Genomic DNA, 11,090 nt, shown 5'->3' with positions numbered 1-11,090 from the left:
TAGGACAGACCGGCTTGTCAGTGACTAGGTTCTAGCAGCGCTTCCAGAGCCCTGGGATTACAAGCCTATCTACCACGGCATCTATAAAGACTGGCAGTTTACTGACCCACCCTGTCCTCCGACCACACTCAGGCAACTCTCACAAGAACCGCAGAAATCGGCTCATAGACCTGAAAGTAAAAAAGTGCTAGGGAATATTCTGAAAGACATGGAGCCAAACTTAGCAATATTTTGCACCGAACTTACATCACAAAAGTGACGCAAACCAGAGCAAAGTGTTGATTTGGGGATTTAATTTCCCCAAGATGACGCATAAAACCTCTTTACATTACTTTGCATAGTGGGTCTCTACCAAGTGTGGCACGTGGGCATTCTCATGCAACCACCCTTGTGCTTGTGGCAAGCTCTATTTACAATAGAAAAGCACCAACCTATCGCCTTCTCGAGGAACGCATTACGTTAGAAAACCTCTTTCTTTCCTCCAAACTTTTCTAACTAGGACGTTCCCTTCGAAGCTACAGATACAGGAATTGCGAAAGGAACTGCAGTGTGACCACTCTATAATACCACAACAGGATTTTCAGGATCGATGAATCCGGATGTCCTGAACATGGGATGTACAAGATGTTCTTCTATGTGCAGAAGATGAAAGTTCATTTGGGAAGGATAAAAGTCTCCAAAGTTTAAAGCGCAGTACTGCCCAATGGGCTGCTCCAGCCAGAGAGTCGATTATATTATTTTACTCAATTACATATTTCTTCTGCAAATTTGGCCAACTTGGAGGTCGGGGTGTTTAGGGGATTGGTAAATCAAACTAAAATGCTGCACAATACTGACTTAGCACGCAGAGGGTAATCGATCACACTAAGATTCAAAGTGAAAAGATTCAACCAGAGAGACAGGACTCAGTGACAAGGGTGGACCTGCCTCTTTCTTTATATAGTTGACCTAAAAAGTCTGCAATCATTAGAGACTCACTCATCCGTCAAATGGGTGCAGTGATCAAATAGCCTGGTTTCCATCGTGGAGAGCATTTCAACATTAAGTTGTCCAAAAAGGTCAGAAGTCAAGTGTCGATATGCAACTGTGTAAAATTTAACAAATAAATAAATGATGAAGGGTCTTTGCATTGCTTTATCCAGATTTATTCTTAGTAATCAGGAATTGGTTTACAGGATATAAGCAAGAATATTATGCGGTAAAGTCTAAGATGAATCCCCACCGGGAGCAACAGGCAGCTGCTCAGCCTCAGATGTAATCAACTGTCATTTCAAACATGCACACCCAGCACTCTATGTGACATCATAGATCTATGCTGAGGTAATTATAATGAACACTAAAGAAGGACAGAAAGAAAGGAAAAGCAGAATGCAACACATCTTTCCCTTTGAAAGAAACAAAAACAATAAAAACAACAACAAAATAGAAAAGATAAAAACATCAATAGGTGAAAGTATGAAAGGAAGTAACGTAAATAGATAAGATAAAAATATCAAATGTGAAAGTAAGAAATGAAGTAAAGTTATCCACAAAATAATAAATCCACATGAATGGAAATAGAAACAACTACAAAATAAGAAAAGGTAAAAACATTAAAAGGTGAAAGTATGAAAGTAAGTACCGTCACTTACAACATAACAAATCCACAAGAATGGAAATATATGGATTAGGTAAAATACATATGAATTCCTCTAAAACATTAGAGCATTTAAATGTTTCATAACAATGAAAAACATTAGAGCATTTAAATGATTCATATCAATGAAAAACATCTTTAACTTGAACAACCATCGGTTCTTTAAACATCGAACCAATTATAGAGCACCCTGTGGCTCTTTAAACATCTAATATACTGAACCCCTATGGTTCTATACATGAGCACCCTGTGGCTCTTTAATATACTGAACCCCTATGGTTCTAACATCTAATATACTGAACCCCTGTGGTTCTATACATGAGCACCCTGTGGCTCTTTAATATACTGAACCCCTGTGGTTCTATACATGAGCATCCTGTGGCTCTTTAATATACTGAACCCCTGTGGTTCTATACATGAGCATCCTGTGGCCCTTTATACATCAAACCATGTGAACACCTCTTAATTTGTCAGAGCACTAATGTGGTTCACATAATAAAATACTTCTACAAACATTGAACAAATTGAACACCTCTAAATTATTAGAGCACATATGTGGTTCAAAGCTCTTCAAAAGATTTAAATTTTTTTTAAAACACGGTTTATCATCGGATGCAAACCGTAAACTCCTAAAACTACGAAGTACTAGAACTCCTCACATTAAAAGGAATGGAGCACCTCAGAGTTTGGGCACTAATGTGGCCCTGCAAACGTACACATTCAATATTTCCCTAAATGAAATTGATTGCAATAATCGTATGAGCATATGAATGTCTGCAATCAATAAAATCTGAATCAAATAAAACAGAGCACCTCAACCTAAGTTAAGCATATAAATGGCTCTCTTCATTAAATAAACAAAATCATCAATTACTGGAAAACTCAAACAAAATTAAATTATGTATACTAACTGTAGATAAGAAAGTATAACTTTTAAAGTTTGCATATAACATAAAGAAATATTGAAGCTATCTCTCAACTGTCATCCATGAAACAGATGAGCACACTGAATTTCTGAATCGTGCACGTTATAACTCGTTCTTGAGCTGTGCATATCAGCGTAGTAGAGAGTCACAATAGGTAACCAAATATTTTTAAAGTACCTTTGGACTTTGGTTTTCACAAAATAATGAAAAGTTGTCAATTTGTGTTTCCGATCGTTGTAGGAAATATTTTTCGGTATTTCTGACGATGATATCGGCAAAGTGAAATCAAAATGGCTGCCATTGACGTATTGACGCTATGTTGCGTCGCGTGCGCTGTGCTGCGTAAGCAAAGTGATGACATCAGGTGTTAGCTTGGACGGAGTGAACATGGAGAGCAATCCGTTGTCAAGGTGATGATCACGCCATTCAAACTTCGTCACACAGTGTCCCGAAGACGATGTAGGTGCTCGAGCCATGTACTCATAAGTCGTTACTTTTTTTGAAAATCACCTCATGAGTAAAAATCCAAGTAATATGTGAAAAATCATTGTCAGGTATCCAAATTGCGCTAGAAATTTTGAATTTCGAAACACTGCAATTGTCACACTCCCAAAATAAAACTGCACGTCTTTTGTTGATGTTATATTTTGTGCTTTGGTAAATCTCCGAAAGAAATGAAAACGTCATGTTCAATATGCCACTTTAAATATGATAAGTTAAATAGTTCTACTTTGAAGATGATAAATGTAATAGTTCCAAATTAGTAACTGCCTTATGTTATAACAACGAATATTACTCGAAGACACACCATTTCTTATTTCAAGTTCACTTCACACCGGAACTCGATACTTGTCCCCGGTTGAGGTGTGTTTCATATCCTTTTTCTCGAAATGTTATAAATTGTAAAATTGATCCAAGTAGTGGCAATTTTAGTTTGTTCAAGACCGAATTAATTTAGCAGGTGGCAATTTAAACATCCAATCATTAGGAATACTTCAGCTTGTCTTACGTTCATACCAACTCTCTACTTACTTATGGCTGTCAGATGTTGTAGACACCGGTGGGGAAATCAAAGGGTTGGCATGAAGTTCTGGTAGTTCATTTCAATTTCTTTTGTAGTGTCATCACGCGTAGTTTCTTCCGTAATCGTCGCCAGTGTAAAATTTAACAAATAAATAAATGATGAAGGGTCTTTGCATTGCTTTATCCAGATTTATTCTTAGTAATCAGGAATTGGTTTACAGGATATAAGCAAGAATATTATGCGGTAAAGTCTAAGATGAATCCCCCCCCGGGAGCAACAGGCAGCTGCTCAGCCTCAGATGTAATCAACTGTCATTTCAAACATGCACACCCAGCACTCTATGTGACATCATAGATCTATGCTGAGGTAATTATAATCAACACTAAAGAAGGACAGAAAGAAAGGAAAAGCAGAATGCAACAAACTGGCAATCAAATACTGCATAATAAGAGATACTGTTCGCAAGACATTAGTTCAGGATGGGCAGAGACCATTAGTTTCAGAACCTGCCAAATTTATTAATGGTTAATCTCTTAACTGTGCCATTGCAAATTGAATTCCTCTGTTGAGTATTTGTATCTTTAATCTATAAAATATCCCATTGAAACACAGCGTGCTTTTTTGTTCTTTCTACAGAATTGTAGGCTTTATAACATTTGAAGATAAGGCATCTTCGCAGTCCTGATATTTTAATATCCTCTTTGCATCTCTCCTTCTCACATCGACCTACCGCCTTTTATCAACACTTGATTATGCTTCAATGATGAGGTTAGATGTTGTTTTTCCTCCCAATGAACTACGGTCTTCTTTGTGTGCCTTTGCATCTTGGGAATGCATAACCCCCACCCACATGTTAATCCCTTTCACGCACTCTTTAGGTGCCTCGGACATGCCCTTCCAACTGTGTACTGACCCCTCCTCCCCCTAAGTTTACCACATGCTTAACTTATCAACTAGTCACATCTTTGCTACCTGCAGCAACCTTGCTTTATTCAAAAACTGTTTGATTTTGATTTCCTTCACCCCTTGCTTCCTTGTAAAGTGATACAACTTAGTTTTGGTTGGCTATCCCATTTTTAAACATTTTAGTACATTAATTTCAGAACAACCATTAAAAATAAAATAAAACATACAAAGGATCTTTTCAATTAAACTTTCCCAAAGTGTTATGGAAGTCAAAGCAAATAAATTTAATGTTATTCAATGTTCTGCCGTGTACCCTGTAGCATTCCAGAAGGTGCATCCATATCCTGACTTTTATTCAACATTTAAATATGTCCCCCCTGGTCCAGGTCCAGAGCAGTAAGCAGTACTACATCAATTTTCCACATAATTGACACACACGTCCACTTGCAATGGGAAACATCCCAGAGACCCATCTTAAATCACTTTATTCATGCCTTTTGTACCGCTCTCAAGCTTTGGGTCCCTGTCCTCTTTGTCATCAAAAATTAGGACCTTGGGATTTTTTGGGATACTGGTCTTTCTTTTACCCTTCAGATCAACAATGGGGAAAAGGGGGTAAACATACAGCAGTATCTCCTTCAGAAAATCCTACCAGGGGGGCGTGGCTAGCAGCCAACGATGGCGGCCGCAGCTTAGGGAGGCTCCAGCGGTAGGGCGGCTTCCCACCTAAATCCGGCACATTAATCCGTGCATTTATCCACGCTTTCGGGGCGGAAAGGGTCTGGTGACCGTGCGGCGCCCAACGTGAAAGTTTGGGAGAGTCAGCGGCTCCGCAACTGGCACAGCTCCGAGGCGCGAGGAGGGGCCTGCAGCATTCGCTGAGACAGCGAGGTAACCTGTGGACGGTGGCTGGGCGGAAGTGAGGTGAGGCCGGGTGCTGACGCCGGAAGTAGCGGACCCCCGGCGGACTCGCTGGCTGCGCGACCGATAATACCCCCCTGGAGAGCCTGTGGACTGCCGGAAGGTGTGGACGCCGGTGCCGCGATCCCAACGCGGCTCCGGGGACGGGACGGCGGCCGGGAGCGGCGGAGCGGCCCAAGCATCAGCGCACCTGGGACTCAGTCATCCGGAACCTCAGGCGGGTAGGTCCGCCACTGAGTGCAGAAGAGGGGGCCCCGGAGGTGTATGAAGCGGAGAACGGGAGGGAAGATCTGCAGTGGGCTGCGAGACTCCGTGAGGCGCCACACTCCCGCCCCCGCCCCCCCACGTTCTGAAGCACCGGACAGCGCTGGCGACGGCCGCCCGTCGGCCTCCTTGATCCGGCCGTCCCGCTGAGGGCCTCCCCCTGACAACGGAGATTTCCGCAACGCAGCGCAGCACAGACACGAGGTGAGGGGGGCCAGAACTACAAGCCTTGGTCCACGACTTTCGGATTGCCTGAGGTGTTGGTGGACCTTGAGAGTGGGGGTCACATAGGCGGGCTGCAGCACAAGTGAGAAGCAGTCGCGAGTCCTGAACAGCAGCCGCCGAGTGCGAAGATACCGTCCAGGAGGCACACGTGCGACTTCTGGCCCGATCAAGTGACGACCCCAGCTTGTGCTCAATCTACTTGCAGGCTGTCCAATATGGCGAATAGGGGCCCTAGAAACAGCTCCACGCAAGCCAAATTAGACAAATTTGCCTACGAAAAGCACACTCCCCCGCAGGAACAGCGCAAGCAGCCCGTGAAACCGGCGGACGCGGAAGGGTCGAAGAAGGCTACACTAGAGGACGTCCTGACGGCGCTGGCTCAAGTGCAGGCAACGGTGGGGGCGACGGCAACGGAAGTTACCCTTATCCGCGCAGACCTCCAGAAGATTAATGAGAGAGTGAAACAGGTCGAGGTGGTAACCAAGTCACTGGTCGAGGATGTGTCAGACCTCCAAATTGAAATGGGTAAGCTACGGGCGGACAACAAACTACTCAAGGAGAAGCTGGACGACCAGGAAGGACGTTCGCGACGGAACAACGTCCGCATTTTAGGGGTGCCGGAATCTGAAACTGCGGGAGCAATGGACCTCTATGTGGAGGATATGATCAAGAACAGACTGCAACCGAAAGGCCTGTCACATTTCTTTTCAGTGGAGAGGGCACACAGGGTGCCGGGGGGAAAGCCGAAAACGGGAGGACCCCCGAGGCCGATCCTGGCGAGACTCTTCACCTTCAGAGACCGGGACGCCATTCTACAGGCAGCTAGGGTGGCGCCGGCCATTCAGATTCAAAACTCTAAGGTATCCTTCTTCCCGGACTACACAGCGGAGGTATCCCGAAGGCGGAGGACCTTCCACGAGGTAAAAAAGACGCTACGTGAAAAAGAGCTGCCCTATTCCATGCTATTTCCGGCCAGGCTCCGTGTAGTTGCTGATGGAAAAGTCTGTTTTTTTGACTCCCCTGAGGTGGCTAGAGATTGGCTCGAGGGCTGGCATACTGCGGTCAGGAATCGGAGGAACCACAGACGCAATACTGATCAACGTGCGGACAGCTGGACGGGGTCACAAACCTCAGGAAGAGGAGGGCCGGGAAGGTCCCCAACTCAGGACCTCGTCGAAGCAGATGGAAATGAACACTTGGAATAAGAAAATGGTGTACCGCTGTCTCTTCCTTAAGGAAATACTGTTTTGTAGCTGCAATTGGACGCTGGCCTGATTTGCCCCGGGAGTGAGCAGGGATGCCGCCTGCCGAGGGAGACATTCTCCCCCCTACACGCAAGTACTCTGGTTTTGGGAGGGGATAAGCACTCTGCTAAGTTGGGGAGGCGGGCAGTTGGAAGTCCGTTAGGCAGGGGGGCAGGGAGGGGGGGTTGTTTTGAAGTTGATTGGAGCACACATGTATGGTCAAGAACTGAACCTCAACACTCACGTGATGTAATGGAACATTGGTTGAAACGAAGGTGTAAGGGCTGCTCTATCAGAATGCAAGCCGAACATTTTAGAGACTTTGTAGCCATACATGGCGGATAACCCTTCAATTGCACTGGGGGACATAGACCCGAATCCCCGGGGTCCCCCCCTAAGACTAATGACATGGAATGTACGAGGGCTAGGGGATAAGATCAAACGAGGATTAGTGTTGACCACACTGAAAAGACAGAAACCCACTATAGCGATGTTGCAAGAGACACATTTAACGGGTGGAACGACTAAGGCCATGGATAGGAAAGGGTACAAAATGCTAGTACACTCGGAATTTACGTCCGGATCACGGGGAACCGGTATACTAATACAGAAATCCTCACAGTTCATTCCACTACAGACTAAGATTGATGATCAAGGATGCTTTGCCACAGTGCAGGGGCAATGGGAGGGTAGACTCCTTAATCTAGTGTCGGTATACATTCCCCCTGCGCTCCACTCGGTGCAGCTCCCGAAATTGGCTGACTTTTTACTGGCCCTTCCTGGGGGAGAGGTGATTCTAGCGGGGGGACTTCAACGCCATAGTGGACGCCCAGCTAGACAGATTCCCGGCGGGCGGCCCCACCGGGGGATCTTCCCACTTCCAGCGCTTCATGTCTGCCATGGGTCTCATAGACATATGGAGACGTTCCCACCCCCAGTCCCAGCAGTTTACCTTCCACTCCGTAGTGCACGGAAGCCTTTCGAGAATAGACCATTTCCTGACCCCCGGTAACAGCACCCAATGCATAGACACCGTAGACATTCACCCCAGGGGTATCTCTGACCACTCCCTGATCACTCTGACAATATCCACCCATGAGAAGGCACGCCGGCGAATATTCCCTATACACGCTACATACCTAAAGATCCCCAGGGTCCGAAAGGCTCTTATGACGGTGACAGCACAGTATTTCGCTGAGAATGTGGATTCGGTGTGTTCATCAGAGGTCCTGTGGGAGGCCTATAAGGCGGTGCTTAGGGGGCAAGCAATAACCTCGATCGCGGGTCACAAGAAAGAGAAAGCCTTAGAACTCACCACTTTAGAAATTACTTTACAGGAACTGACGACAGCACACGAACGGCAACCCACGTCAGCTACAGCACACGCACTTACCATTCAACAGCAACTCTACACGGATCATTTGAGAACTCAAGTGAAAGGCCACATCTCTGACGCACAAAATAGGGTCTATGAGGTGGGGGATAAGGAGGGTAGAATGCTGGCCTGGTTAGACAAGCGGGAGGGTGGCTCCAGGGGCATCCAGCAGGTTAGGAACAGTCAGGGGGTGTCCCACACGAGCCCTGAACTCATAGTCGAGGCGCTGGCGGCTCACTTCGAGGGGGTATACACCCCTGAGCGGAATGTAACAACTGAAATGGCCAGAGAGGCATTGGAACGGATTGAGGTCCGGACGCTCTCCGCAGAGGCTACGGCGGACTTGGAGGCTGACATCACGGCAGAGGAGATACAGCTGGCGATTAACGCATTGAACCCGGGCAAGGCACTTGGCCCAAATGGTATACCTATTGAATGGTATCAGGCGAAGCCTGAAATACTGAGCCCCCATCTTCTAGCTATGTATGAAGAATGTCTAGAGAAGGGAATGCTCCCGTCAGACCAAAGACTGGCCACTATAGTAGCAATCCCCAAACCGGGGAAACCGCCGGAGGACTGCTCCTCTTACCGCCCCATCTCGCTGCTTAATGCGGAAGTTAAGATCCTCGCCAAACTCTTGGCGACCAGACTTGTACCACATCTGCCCGATCTTATAACCCAGATCAGTCTGGGTTCATGCCTCACAGGAACACGGCGCTGAATCTGCGCCGACTACACGGGATACTGGCACAGGCAGCGGTGATTACGTCGCCGGCGGTTATACTGACCCTTGACGCCACGATGGCCTTTGACCTGGTGGAGTGGAATTACCTGTTTGAGGTCCTGTCTCGGTTGGGTTTCGGCCCCAAGATTATTGTGTGGATGAGATTATTATATACTGACCCGGTTGCCCAAGTGGTGGCCAATGGCCATGTCTCGCGCACGTTTCCTCTGGGGAGGGGCACTCGTCATGGATGTCCACTCTCGCCACTGTTGTTCGCAATTTCATTGGAACCATTGGCCACCCTGATACGAACCACTCCACTGTTGAGGGGGATCTGCTGGGCGGAGGGCTGGGAGGACCGGCTCTCCCTTTATGCGGATGATATGCTGGTATATCTAACCGATCCGGAGCGGGGGGTGCCGGCCCTTCTACAACTCTGTGACAGCCACAGGAGTATTTCTGGCTATACAATCAACTGGACCAAATCGGAGATGTTTGTCCTGAGGGGCCCGACTCCGGTGCTGAGTATAGACTGCCCTCTGAGGATCGCAGGGTCCTCATTCAAATATTTGGGCATCCATGTCACTAGGGATCCAGCGGAGTTTATGGACAAGAATTTGAGGCCCCACATTGAGCGGCTAAAGCAGGATGTTAAATTCTGGGCGGGGCTGCCCCTCACATTGGTAGGGAGAGCCGCTCTGTATAAAATGATGTCCTTACCCCGATTTCTGTATGTACTCGAAAATACCCCCTATCCAGTGAACCCTAGATTCTTTCAGAAAGTGGCGGCGCTGGTGTCGAATCTACTGTGGGGCAATCTCCCACCACGTATCGCGCAAGCCAAACTGAACAGAGGATGGTATGACGGAGGAATAGCGCTCCCCAACTTGAAACTGTACTATTGGGCTGCGCAATTAAAGCATATCAACTACTGGATACATACTTCACAGTCCGAGCCGGCATTTCAAGCAGACTGGGCGCAACTAGGCACGAACAGTCTACTGGCCCCACTATATGATAGTACTAAAGCGCGTAAACTGGAGGGGCCCACCAGACTAACTGCAGCGCTGTGGCATACGGCAACAGCAGCGTTGGGCTGGAAAGGGAAGGTAACTAAACTCACGCCACTGTGGGACTCAAAAACCTTTGGCAACATGCGAAGCAGCAAAGGCTTCTCTCACTGGGACATGATAGGAATCTCCACGGTTGGGGATCTTTGGGAGCAGGGCGCAGTAGTTCCTTTTGACAGATTGCGAGAGCAATATAACCTGGGAGAGAGGGAACTATACAGATACATTCAGATACGACACGCACTGCTAGCGGTCATTCCCCTTGACAGTACCTTGCCGGAGGCATCCCCACTGGAAGACAGGCTTCTCACGGAATACATGGTTGAGAGGGCAACCTCCCTTACATACCGTAAATTACTCAACAACCTACCGGATCCACTAGCTAGACTGAAGGAGCAATGGGAAAGGGACGCCGGGGAGATGGACGAACATGAGTGGAATGAGGCGATAGCGTCTCTTAAAGAAGTGGGTATCTCGGCAAGACTGGGACTAGTGCAATTAAAAGTCCTGCATAGAGTTTACTATACTAGAACCATGCTCCATCGCATACACCGAACACAACACCCTTTCTGCCTTCGTGGATGCGGGGAAGAGGGCACATTTTTCCACACTATATGGGACTGCCCCCGTATCCAGGAGTTTTGGCGACAAATAATGCGGACGATATCACAAGCGTTAGAGATTCCGCTGTTGCCCGATCCGAGGCGGTGTCTCCTAAATATATGGGAGGCGACTGACGTCTCTAGACATGATCAAACATGGGTCACAGTGGGCT

Source organism: Lissotriton helveticus, chromosome 4_1, assembly GCF_964261635.1.
Source record: "Lissotriton helveticus chromosome 4_1, aLisHel1.1, whole genome shotgun sequence".
NCBI lineage: Eukaryota > Metazoa > Chordata > Amphibia > Caudata > Salamandridae > Lissotriton > Lissotriton helveticus.
The sequence above is the reverse complement of the archived record's forward strand: the minus strand, read 5'-3'. Positions refer to the sequence as shown.